This window comes from Myotis myotis, unplaced genomic scaffold, assembly GCF_014108235.1.
Source record: "Myotis myotis isolate mMyoMyo1 unplaced genomic scaffold, mMyoMyo1.p scaffold_m19_p_12, whole genome shotgun sequence".
NCBI lineage: Eukaryota > Metazoa > Chordata > Mammalia > Chiroptera > Vespertilionidae > Myotis > Myotis myotis.
The window spans coordinates 57,013,572-57,025,699 of NW_023416316.1; the positions used below are offsets into that span (position 1 = coordinate 57,013,572).

The 12,128-nt window shown below is 37.8% G+C and overlaps 1 protein-coding gene across 7 annotated transcripts in view; it reads right to left on the reverse strand.

Annotated features, from left to right (window-relative positions):
• Positions 1–12,128, reverse strand: part of BNC2 (basonuclin 2) — a 429,804-nt gene that overhangs the window by 245,470 nt on the left and 172,206 nt on the right. The gene's annotated exons all lie outside the window — the stretch shown is intronic.

Here is a 12,128-nt window from a genome sequence, read left to right on the forward strand (position 1 = left end):
AAGCAGGCTGGGCTGAGGGACCCCCCTTCTATTGCATGAATTTTCATGCACCGGACCTCTAGTAAATAATAAAAGGAAAGTAGGAAAGAGCAAGAAGGCTAGATCTTTCCATCCAAAAGAACAGGAAGTTCACAGAGAAGCCATACTCAGAAAAATCCTGAAGGGTAGGTACAATGTGTAGCCCTTTACTTTTAAATCCAGGGTTTCTATTTGACAGAGGGTCAAACCATACCCCAGAGCTTCTCCTGTGCTTTGGTCCCATGCATCACTCCCAGCTAGAAACAGGACATGGAGCCTCATACTGTCCTCTCAGCTCTTTGAAACGTGCTTCCTATCATACCTTAGAAACGGGCTCTCGTAAGCAAACAGAGCAGTCAGCCCACTGCTAGTCACCTCTTTAACCAAAGGAGTCCTGTCCCTCCGTATGCCTCGTTCCAGTCAACAGGTCCTCTGTTTTCAATACTGGTTATACAGCACTGTCCTGCAAGGCTTCCAGGAAACAGACCCAAACTCCATCAGATCTCTCTGCATAGTTCAACAACTGAAAATCAGAAGAAAGCCAAGTGTAATAGTAAAAAATGTATCCTTATAAATACTGTGAGGTTGTTAAGGAAACTCTGAACAAATCATTCATAGGTGATTGGTCTGACTTCTTTTACTGGTTCCTAATTTACAAATTCACAGAAATAATACATATTCTGCTAATAGCCAGGGATGTTGCTATGGCATCATAGATCATCACAGTTGAAACTGAGACCTGAGGCACTTCTATGACTATGAGACAAAAATCTTTAAAATAGTATATCCAAATATCTGTGTTTTCCTTTGGAAATGTTTACCATCGGTGTAAACCAGTAATGAAAACAATATCTAATTGTTGAGGGCAAAATGAAATCACAATTAAAATTTTACTATACACATTCATAACTTCTCTGTGTATAATCCTAAAAGGGCACTGCTCTAAGTCCATTCTCTAGGTGAAATGAAGTAGGAGCAAGAAATACCAGTCATCATGCACCATTCATAAACGTACATCAGGAGAGAATTACCTGTGACATATTTCTGCAATTCCTTAAATTATTGGACACCACTGCCAAATCCTGTTATAGAATAAATGAATGTTATGGCATACTTAAGCAACCTAAGACCTAGATCAATATATTGCGTACCTTTAATTTAATTTCCCCAAAACAAAATGTTCATTTTTGGATATGAAGGAACCAACTTCATGGAGTCAGGGGAATGGGAATGAGGAATTAGGCAAGAGTACATAAGAGCAAAAAACACCAAGCAGAAGTTCTGAATCAAATATTAAATAATGAACCTGTCAAATTTCTTTTGCACTAGGATTGTTTCTTTTTTTTTAAGTGTCGCTTCCTTCTACACTCTGACAAAAGATAACGAATGTTCCTTGCATGTGTTAGATATGAACTTACATGACTAACAGGTATAAACAAAATCAAAGGGAAAAAAAACTATTCAAGAAATTCCTGATGGCTTCATTTATAAGTAAATTTTTATCTTTATTTGAGACCCACTAGCACGACAGAGGAGAGCTAGAAGACAGCAGGTACCTCTCATAATGAACTATGCAGTTTTGAGAAAATAATATCTGAAGGCAATTCTTTCTTCTGGGGTCAGCAAATGAGTGGTTCAAAAAGAATAAACTATCCTGAGATTACAAAAAACAAACGGACAAACAAAAAAACTACCACACAACTGGAGGGGATGAAGAGGATCATTCTTACATTCTTGCTAATTAAAATTTCCAGTTCTTATGGTCCTCTATATACACAGATCCCTGTCGAGAAAAGCCTACAGGATCAGGCCTGTACCAAGAAAAAGTATCCCATCATCACAGTAATGGTATTATTACTTCATAATGCTCACCAGCCAGGTTTACATAGAAGAGATTAAATAACAAGATAATCTTATAAACAATGCTCATTTCATCAGTGTACCAAATAAGTCTGATTTATATCAGTGACTGCTCTTCTAATTAATTTATGCATCCACTTGCGTTAATTTACACAGACAGACACCTACACTGGGATAGGGATAGCTATTTTTTTATAAAGTCGTGAACTTTGAGACGGGTTCATGTTTAGACTTCCCAATGCTGCTGTTTTAGTTCCCCTACACTTCAAAAATAAAGTGACTGTTAAAATACCTTACATTAAAGTTGAAGCATGCAGAAAGAAAATATTTTATCAAACTCGATACCTATCTCCCCCTGCCAACATTTATATGTTTAATTTTAGTTGGTACAGCTGTACTCAAGCTCACAACCAGATCTGTCCATTCCAAGGTTATGAACTTACTCTTCTTACCAATATTCCCCCCTCAAAGCCTTTTGGATATGTTAAGTTCATCTCATTACAGCACAAATCTCAAATGCCTGTATTTGTTTTCATGCAATTTCTAATGACTTAGGGCCAGGGGTGGGGGAGAGACTCCAAATTTTTTAAAAAATCATTTCTACTAACATCTGGGAGTTTTTAAAAGTACACTCCACGATGTTGGTTTACAATAGCAAGTACTACCCGTCAACTGTTTTAAATGGAAAAACTCCATAGAGGGAGGAAAATTCAGCTCTTCCCAATTCCTTAACCAGAAAGATAAAAACTAAATACAGGCCCACTCATAATAAGCTATCAGTGACATCACCATAATGCCAGCACTCTCTGAAAACCTGTAAAGAATAACAACACAAAGGAATTTCCTGGTGTCGGAATTATTCCAGTTTAGTCATTTTACAACTTCCACGGATAGCTTCAGTGTGGGGTGAGGATGTCTGTGTACTTATTTAATCAGGCAAATAAAAACGTTTTTACTTGCATTTGCTAGAAAACTTTTATGTATTATTTGATCAATGTTTACTTGTAGGGCCTTAATACAATAACAGATGTCAGCCACAATATCTGTTTTTGATTATAAACTAGAGGGCAGAGACCCTATCTCTTCAGCTCACTTTTTATAGGACGCAGAGTACCATACCCAAAAAGGCACTTAAAGATGGTTTTTATGTTAACAATGATTTCAAGGCGCTTGGTCTGCTTCTAGGCTCCATCAAACTCCACTGGCATGTACTGAACATTAAAGAGTAACACTTTTATATTCTAGGGTAATTTCATTCTTCAGATGTCAGTAATGACACTTCTCTTTTGAAACAGATTATTTAGATGGGACTGTTTGCTGTTCTTAATGTTAAACAATTAGCTTTTGCCCAACACCTAAATTCTATGAAAAAAGAAAGCCAGGCCCAAACATTCCATTTCTTAGCATCAAGCTCCGACATTTCCTACATTGGGCAAGAGGATCTGCTGTTTCCATGAGGGAACCTGTTAAGACCACTATTGTGGTACCTAAAAATGTAGCCCCTTTGCATTCTTTATTTATGTCCACTACGATCATACAGAACAAAGGACTCACTGAGTTAAATAATTTTCTGTGACAAGAAGAAAATTTGAACACTGTTATATATTTATAAACTCTAAAGGAATAAAAACCACTAAAAAATATCTTTTAAAATTTCTGGGCCTCAGTTTCCAAATCTGTACAATTCAGACATCAGATTATAAAACATCAGATATTTTCTAGGTTTAAATTTTAAAACTATATGGGAAAAAAAATACTGAGTCTAAAGAAAAGCCTAGTGAATTCTTACAAGTTGAGATTGCATTAAATGACCGAACAAAAGATTTTTTCTTTATTTTGTGGGTGGAGATATAGGTGGACTATGTGCTCTCAATGTAAATTATTGTATTATTATGACTAATACATTAGTCATAATGTATTCGTTATGACTAACTCCAACAAAATTTTCAAATAGAGCATTGCTATTCTTATCAACATAAAAACGTGGATTCATATGTAATAAGATATACATTATATGTATATACAAAAATCCATATACATGCACACACTCCCACACAAACACATAATTCTATTCAAGCCAAGAATTAAAATTCTTGTTTTCCTCTTTTCTGTCTCATTCTATAAAGCCCCTAGGACTTAGGAACTTAAAGTAAAAATAAGCATCTTATTCAATATTTCTTATGTTAATACCGACAGCTCCAAACATGAACAGCTTATGCTAAATTGGTCATCTCAAATCTAAGTAACATTCACTTATAGAAACAGTGGTATTGGGAGAGAAAGCAGGATACAGTTAAATTCTCAAGCCATTCAACCATGGTTTTCTAATCCATAAGGTGACTGAAATGTAGAACTCAAGATACAGAATCTAGTAAATTAATGCTACTTAAGCAGACAGAGTAATGGTAGCACTAACATAATACAAAAGGACCTGAAAATATGTAGGACCTTTCCACAGGTCACCAAATATGTTTAATGGGAGGGGAGATCTTAAGTTTATGAAAGTACTTTTTATTTTGTAAGCATTTGCTGAGATAACTGCAACTTCAAGCAACTATTTAGGGTATTATCATTGCCTTGTTTTGAGAAACAAATATATGCGCTACAGAATGCAGTGATTTCTTCCAAGTATAGGAAAAATAAACATCAACATAGGTATCTTGTTGAAAATTTTCTATGTTCACCTTGGATTCCTTATCCTTGGGGGATTACAAAACTATTTCAAGGTAAATAATATTTAAGTAGTCAAGATTTATTAAAGTTTCAGGAAAAATTTCTTCCGAAGTTTTATCTGCTTAATCAACAGAAGCTAGTTAAATACATTTATATAATAACAGCAATGCCTTCACCATCAGTTATATGCTAGACACAGTGCCTTATACCCACCCATTATAGCCTTCAATCCCTCCAATGATGCCAAGAAGAAAGACCTGAAGAATTCAAGTCTTCCTATCCCATTTCATTAATTAAAATAAAATGCAAAGATCAAAACACACAGGGAGCAATGTCCTAATTACTGGTTGACTCTATTAGACTTCAAGCAAGTTTCAAGTCATGACACTCAAGTGCTTCCATTTAAATGGTTTCCTCCTAGATCAGGGTAAGAAGGATGCTAGTGACTTGGAGCCACAAATTTTTGGCTTTCATCAATAACAATTCCATTCAAGAGTCTAGGGATAGGATTAGTGGGCATTCTGAATTCCTTTTAAAAAAATTAAAACAATTAAGCTTCACTCACATTCATTAGAAAAATCCACCAATGGTCACAAAAGTTTATGTAAAAAATGCACTCTAAATTTTATAAGTTTATCATCTAAGTAACTGTAGAAATTAATCTTTTAAATAGTAACAGGAAAACGAAAACTATAAATGAGCCTCGCCAGTGTGGCTCGGTGGCTGAGCATCAACCTATGAACCAAGAGGTCACGATTCAATTCCTAGTCAGGGCACATGCCCAGGTTGTGGGCTCCATCTCCAGTGAGGGGCATGCAGGAGGCAGTCAATCAATCACTCTCTCTCATCATTGGTGTTTCTATTTCTCCCTCTCCCTGACTCTCTGAAATAAATAAAAATATATTTAAAACCTAAAAGACTATAAATGAAAACAGAATTGCAGTTCATGTCTATGGAGGATGGAAAATGAAAACAGGTTGTAAAAAAAATGAATATAAAAGGCTAAAAAGAATAAGGCAAAGAGAAAATAGAGAAGGCAAAGGAAAAGGAGAAGAAAAAATAAAGGAGATACACAACAGGGAAAAGAGAAGGCCGTGAGGTAGACAGGGGACTGACCAAAGAGACTGAGATAAGGTTGGTAGTAAAACGGCCCCTCTCCAAGGCCTGCCCAGTTCTGGACTATTGCCTCTATCTGACAGAGCGATTACCTCTCCCGTGGTTTTAAAAAATGCTTTCCGTAACTAAACAGTCTCATTTTATTTTTCAAATTCTCATGTTTATTTTTTAATAAAAGTTCAACTTTGAAAATGTTGCTTATGTGTAAAAAGGAATGACTTATTTTAGAAATGTACTTTGGAACCTATACCCCATTGCTCAGTTTAGTGCTCAAAACCTCAGAGATGTCCCGACATTCCAAACCTGACAGTCTTTCCTTTGTCAAGAAATGAGGCCTGCCTCTTTCCACAGTGCCTGAAAATTACATTGGAAACCACTCTTCCCCGATTGTGCAGAGCCTTAAAAATATGTCCATTTGCTCGAGTAGTAATCTACCACCAAAAATAGTTGTTTTTATTTGCAAGAAAACAACATAGATGTGTCCAAGGTGTCAGAAGCTCTCAAACAAAAGGACATCCAAAGTGGGGCATCAGAGAGAAACTGTCCTCCAACCTGGAGTGCGTATGCAGAGCAATGACACCAAATATTGTACTCAAGCCCAGGTTCTACCTTATGGTAAGCTGTGCACCCATTCAGCCTGGCTTCGCAGGCTAAGAACCCCACCCACCCCGCCTTCATCTGATGGCTTACTTCTTTCTACCCATCCACCTACCCATCCTCTCCGTGCTCGAATAAACCACTGATCCTCGCTATATAAGCCCTCAATACCAGAAGAATGCTTTCATATAAAAATTAATTAAATAATGTACCACTTTCAATATATTGATCCTACAAACTGTAACTCTGTGAAGTGGTTCAACACGATGTCATCACTACACGGCAACTTGTTTCATTTACAGGATCTGTTTCACTTCGACTCATGAGCTAATATAATTCAATTTTTTTTTTAACTGCACACAGGCTGCTAGACACATGTGCATGGCAAATGGAATCTGAACTTAGCTTAACAGCCTCATTTATTCCTGATGGTTTAAATTATTTCATCACAATTAATGACACCCCCTCAGCTTCCTGTGCAGCACTGCCAGATGTTCAGAGACCACAAAGCCACTCTCTTCTTTGACGGCTGGTGACAAGTCGTCCTCTGAAGGACGTTCCCTAGGTGCGCGGGCCGGATGACACCTCCACTGCAGAGCCCCGCTCTGCCTCCCAGAGTAACCATGCTGAGGAAAAGGCAGGAAGGCAGGAGAAACCAGCGAATGCATTAATGAGGGCAAATTATGTGAAGTGATCTAAACTCAGAGGAACTTGGCTCCCGCCACAGGAGTTCCTAACCTTGTTGTTTTATGAAAGAACTCTTCACCTCCACCTTCCCAGCCACTGGCATCCACGAAGGTGCCGGGCATGGCGTCAGTCCTCGGGGAATGCCAAAGGACGAGAAAAATACAAACCTCTTTCACAGGCCTCCTTTCGGATTTCGGCGAATTCTGTTTTGGGGATGTTGTTTAAACTTACCACAATAATCTTAATCATCGTTGTGTTTTTAATAGTGAACAGTTTGTCACTGTCTACGTCTTCAACTACAATTTTTCTCTAATGTTCAACAGACACTTCCAGTAGCGAACCATTTACCACACATTGCCAAAATGTTGTGTAACAGTTTTACCCCTTTTTCTTTGTTAAGCTTTCCTGAAGTAGCGTATAATTGATATACAAAAAACAAACAAACAAACAAAAAAACACAATGCACACATTCACGTACACATCTTGATGAGTCTCATTTACCTCTTTTTCTTGGGCTCAGTAGGATTTATTCTTTTCAGGGGCTGTTGGCTTTTTGTTTTTGTGCCTGTTAGGTTTTGTTTGTTGCTGTCTGTCTAATTTTTTAAGCACATACTAACAAACAGACTTCACACTTTTGCTTTTTTGATTCTAATATGGGTAAAGCCATTTATTTCTTTCCTCAAGAACAAAAATTTTTTCCCCTCAGTTTAGAAATTAAGAAATAGTATCTTGTATTTGTCATTTGAATTTCACACACCCACACACAAAATTCCCACAATCACAAGTAGCTGAGAGGGTATCAGAAACAGTAAACACACTAGCACTTTTACAGTAAGAATCCAATACTACAGCTCTAATTTGGAAAACATTTCCATCAACTAGCGAACATGTGGCAGACATTTTATGGATTATTTTTTAAATGTTAAAAAAAAATGCTGATCTTATTCAGGGAATAAGGGGCCTTTTAGTTTGCCAAAAAGTGTAATAGGAAAACTGAAGGGCCACCTGTGTCAGCCCACCCTATAGTATGAACATAAGCTATAAGAGCATTTTGGAAAATATTTTTTAAACTGAGATGAGAAAAAAAATCAATATCACTACAGATTCCAAGCAGATGCAGAAGGCTTCTGTGCATGGTAGTGATTATGTGTGTGGCCTGCACAGGCTGATTTCAGATGCCTCCAGAGCTCCGTGGACTTTCTCTCTCATAAGCTATTTGGGATTAAAGCTAGGACCTCATCCATTTCAACTCTGACAATGGACACAAACACAAGGTAAGCTAATCAAGCCAAACAAGTTGAATGTTCCCCCTCACAGATGGCTCTTTTAATCTTCAATGACTACTGAATTTTACCAGACATGCTACACTTAATATTTTGACAGTTGTTTATTAAAATTACTTTCCTAGGAAGTCCTATGAAACCAACAGTCTAGTTTTTATCAGAACAGAGGTATCAGAGCGAAATGGTATTGATAGCACACTTGCAGCAAGCAGACAACAATAGGAAACTCTTAGCACTCCCAGAGTTGCATCAGATTTTCCATGGACCAAAACTAAAATGAAATACTCAATTACTGAGAGGTAGATAAGTAAAATAAACAACTAATTTCATGTAGTGGAGTTGGGAGGGAATCATATGGACCTCATTCTGTTGTCTCCAAACACTTTATCGAAGGGGGAAAAGGAGCTGAATAAACTTTAAACTCTCATGGAGGGATGTATTGCTTGTGTGTCCCTGGCAGATGTGGAAAGGAGATGAAATGGGCAAGGGAGAATCAAATATCCCATCGCTGCAGGTTTGCTGAGGGAAAGAGCACTGCAAAGATCTCACATCTGGCAATCATTTGTCAAGAGCTGGAAAGAGAACGGCAGGAAACTTTCTGGCTCTTGGAGAAGATGAAAAGACAAAAACCATGTGTCACACACACACATACGCACGCGCGCACACACACACACACACACACACACACACACACTCGTGCTCACACACTCGGCAATGGTACAATGACTACTACACTTATTCCCCACCCCTCTCCTTACCCTCACTAAATTTAATGATCTTCAGATATACTCCACTCCATGGTCAAAAACATGCAGTCACTTGACTTGTTAAAGCTGCAGTCTATGTACATTTTCAAATAAACCCCAGGGCTGATGTTAGAAAATCAAAATCAGTCAAGCATAGACCGCCTGGTACTTTGGGCAGGAATCCTTGTGGTTTCGTCAATAAACAGAATCTGAATGAAAGACACCACAGTAACTAGACAGTAACGTTTTGAACAGTTCTTAACCTGAAGGGGGGCTGGGGAAGGCGGGTGCACTAGCGACCATGGACAGAAGTCTACCAGTGCATTTACATCACTCACTCTACCTGTGACACAACTGTGTGTAGCACAAGCTCATCTGTTATTTCTAACACACACTCAAAAATACCAGTGAACTTATATTTGAGGGATGTTGTGAATGAATTTGGAGAGGAAACTGTTTTTTGGTTTTTTTTAAAAATTAATATACCTATTTAAGAGGGTGGGAAGGGGAAATCTCAGATTCTGTTTAATGCACACTAGTGATAACAATATAAAAAATTTGCTAGCTTCGTTATGAATTCATAAAAATGACCAGTTTTGCATCAGTAGGTTTAAATAAAAAGTTTTCAGGACACCCTGAAACTTTCAGGACACCCTGTGTACTTTCAGTACACAATTAGTTAACTTCTCCAAAATCACAGGAATTTAAATCTGCTCATGGTGATCTATAGACTTCAATGGGTAGCTTTTGGTCCACCCTTATGCTGCGTTTAACTAGCAGCAGCAGCCAAGCTCGTCCCTGTGATTCCATGAGTGAATGCTGCAGGTTGTTTAATAACCTGGCAAATTCACAGTAGCTTGTCAAATTATTACAGGAACAGTGTCATCACTAAACAAGCCTGATCACGGTTAATTACAATGCAGACTAGAGAGCAGCCACAATTGTTCATTAATTACAGGAAGCACCTCATTTAAATTTTATGGAAATTTACACTTGCACCCCGGTATGTCTGGAAAAAAAAGTGATCCTTCACGCATTCACAGAAGAAAGGAGTCTGTGGCTTATGAAACACCACAGTAAATTGTGTCTCATCTAATACAGAAATATTGGTTCATTATTTACTCTAATTTTCTAAGCACTTTAGTGGTGAAAAATATCAAGTCAAATACCACATCTTGAATTTCCCAACCAAGAAAGGAAATGTGCTGGGCCTACTGTAACAACTCAATACCTGATGAGGCACAGTTAGACTAAAAAAGTAACTTTTCTCTGATTAAAAATAAAAGTTACCAGCAATTAAGGGAATCTAAACTAGAATAACCATTGCCTATAAAGCACTTGTATAAGAACACAATTTTTATACATCATCATCTACTAGACATCAGTTTACCTTCCCAGCTGAAGAAAGTAGTTTTATACCTACTTCAAAAGCCACTGAAGAAAATTAACAAAGTTAGATAATGAATCAAAATCTTGATTTCCAGCTACTTTTCTAAATCAAGTCTATTAACACCAAAAAAAGAAGAAGAAGAAGAAGAAGAAGAAGAAGAAGAAGAAGAAGAAGAAGAAGAAGAAGAAGAACAGATGTCCTTGCAAAAGTCAAGTCAGGTTATGATCATTCCAAACCAAAGGTATATTAATGAAAGAGTGTCAGGGATCTTGGGATTAAGAAACAATAACTTTGGTAAGCCATCTGACACTTTAGAGATAAAAGGAAAGGGTTAAAAGGAATACCTTAATCAACAAAGAAAAAAATAAATAAAAGGAAGCAGGAAAGGACTCCACCAGTCATGAAAACTCATGTCAGCTAAATATAAAAGTAGACCAGATATGGGTGCTATGTGTCTAAATGAAAATCCTTTTTAGGAAAAGATATAAACACACATTGCTCCTAAATTGAGGTGCCCACAGGGTTATTCTCAGAATCGAGGTGACATCGCGAATCCTCTGGTGGTTATGGTGTCTGGCCTTGAGGGAGAGCCTGAGATCCGAGTGGGAAAATAAATGACTCTGATGACCCTGGCAAGTCCTAGAGTGAGTCCCATGGAGTGTAGAGTTGGACTAAAATATAAGAAATGGCTCATTCTGTAAGGGAAGGGGGGAAAACCAAACACCAGAATACATTCCATGGCAAGAATGAAAGGACTGTAAGCTAAAAACTACTCCTGGAATTGTTAGCTGGTGAAGAAGATATTAGGAGTGGAGTTTGTTATGACTGACATAATATGGATATATACTAGATAGTATTACAATGTATGGAAGCCATATTAAAAAATGAAGAGGAAAAAAAGAGAAGGAAACAGTTCGAGTGAGTCCCAGTTAATTCACCAATTCACTATAGTTGACTATCTTTTGACAGGTTCTACCTTTCCACTCAGTCTGCCAAAATAGTGTTGCAAGAGGAGGAATCCAATAAACTGAGCACTTTCATTTCTTTGCCCAGGAGTTCAGTTGTCTTCGCAAGGCCCATGCTGAACTGTCAACTCCACAATTTGTTTCACTACCTACAACCAGAGTTTCACTTAAACTTATAAATACACATTTCCTCCCTTGGTATGTCATCATAATGAGCTGCATTGGTCTCTTTCAGTTTTACTTCACACAGTCACATCTGCAAAACCCATTGCTCTTTGCACCATAACTCAGGGTTCAAAAACAAATGATCCAACAGCCACCCATGACAGATCATTCCAGGTGATACGTTTGAGGACCATCAATTGTCCTACCCAAAGAGGTCAAGGATCAGACAATTCTCCATCAAAAGTCTTCCATCACTTTGCATTGACGTGTCACACACAAGCTGTTAACTTTCTAAAACTGGGAAATGCACGCTCATGTCTCATATGTGTCACACCTGCTTTTCTGTTGTATCATAGCCATGCACCACCCAGGCAGTACCAGCTTGTGGCACTGAAGAGCTCAGGTGGTCTTCCTAGTCCAAGAGCAGGTGTGCAAGTGATGGTGTACCCTTCAGTACCATAAAAACCGAAACCTCCTCCAACCACCCCTTCTACCTTCACTCCCACTGTGAAGAAGTAATGTTTAAAACTATTCTCTTTTCTCATGTGGGTTATCTCAATCAGTAATATGCTTTAAAACTGAACTCACGATGCTCATCCCGTAAGTCTGAAAATTTTAGAAAATGATG